An 800-nucleotide genomic window follows, 5' to 3' on the forward strand; every position below is an offset into this window, starting at 1 on the left:
ACGTTTTTCGATGTATAACTAACTTGCCTACTGTCAGTTTCTCCCAGGAGGGCAGAGGCTTTATCTATTCCGGTCTCTGCCGCGTCTTCAGTACCTAGAACACTGCCGAGGCACCCAAGTGATCAATAAGCATTTTTAAAAATAAATGAGCAAGCAAAGGATGAGGCTGGAGAGACAGGGAGGCCGGAGTCCAGATACAAGGGGCCTTGAACGCCACGCTCGGGAACGCGGCTTTGACTGGCGGTGACCGCGTCACCCTGGCAGGGGAGCTGGGCCCCGGGGAGAGGAACAGGCTGGCTGAGCCTGCCTTCCGGAGGCCGCCTTCTGAGGGAGGCTCAGGTGTAAACAGCTCCGCATCAATCCGGAATGTCAGTCCTCACTCCCTCGTCTCCTCTTCTGGCCTCCCTGTATATTAAACGGAGACCTTGGAGACGCTGGGCCAAAGCCCTGCCATCATTCTTCAGTGTTTGCAACCATGATGGTGTGCCAAGTGACAAGGACAGGGCCCACGGGGAGGCAGGCACAGGGATGGGTGGGGAAGGAGAGGCCCAGAGGCTCGCAACTTGCCTGGTGGGGGGGACCCCACTGGTAGCTGCTGCAGGGGACCTGATGTGACAGACACCGGGGCAAGGAGGAGACGGGACACTCCTCCCAGACCGGGGTCCCCTATTCAAGGCTATGGATTGCACCACAGCCCGAAAATAGGGGGAAACAGCAAAGTTCTGGAATCAGACCAGCGTTGGCCATCTGTTCCCCAGTCGCATGTGCTTGAACAGATCACAGAAGCACTCCAGGCCTCA

The sequence above is a fragment of the Lynx canadensis genome, chromosome A3 (genome assembly GCF_007474595.2).
Source record: "Lynx canadensis isolate LIC74 chromosome A3, mLynCan4.pri.v2, whole genome shotgun sequence".
Lineage (NCBI taxonomy): Eukaryota > Metazoa > Chordata > Mammalia > Carnivora > Felidae > Lynx > Lynx canadensis.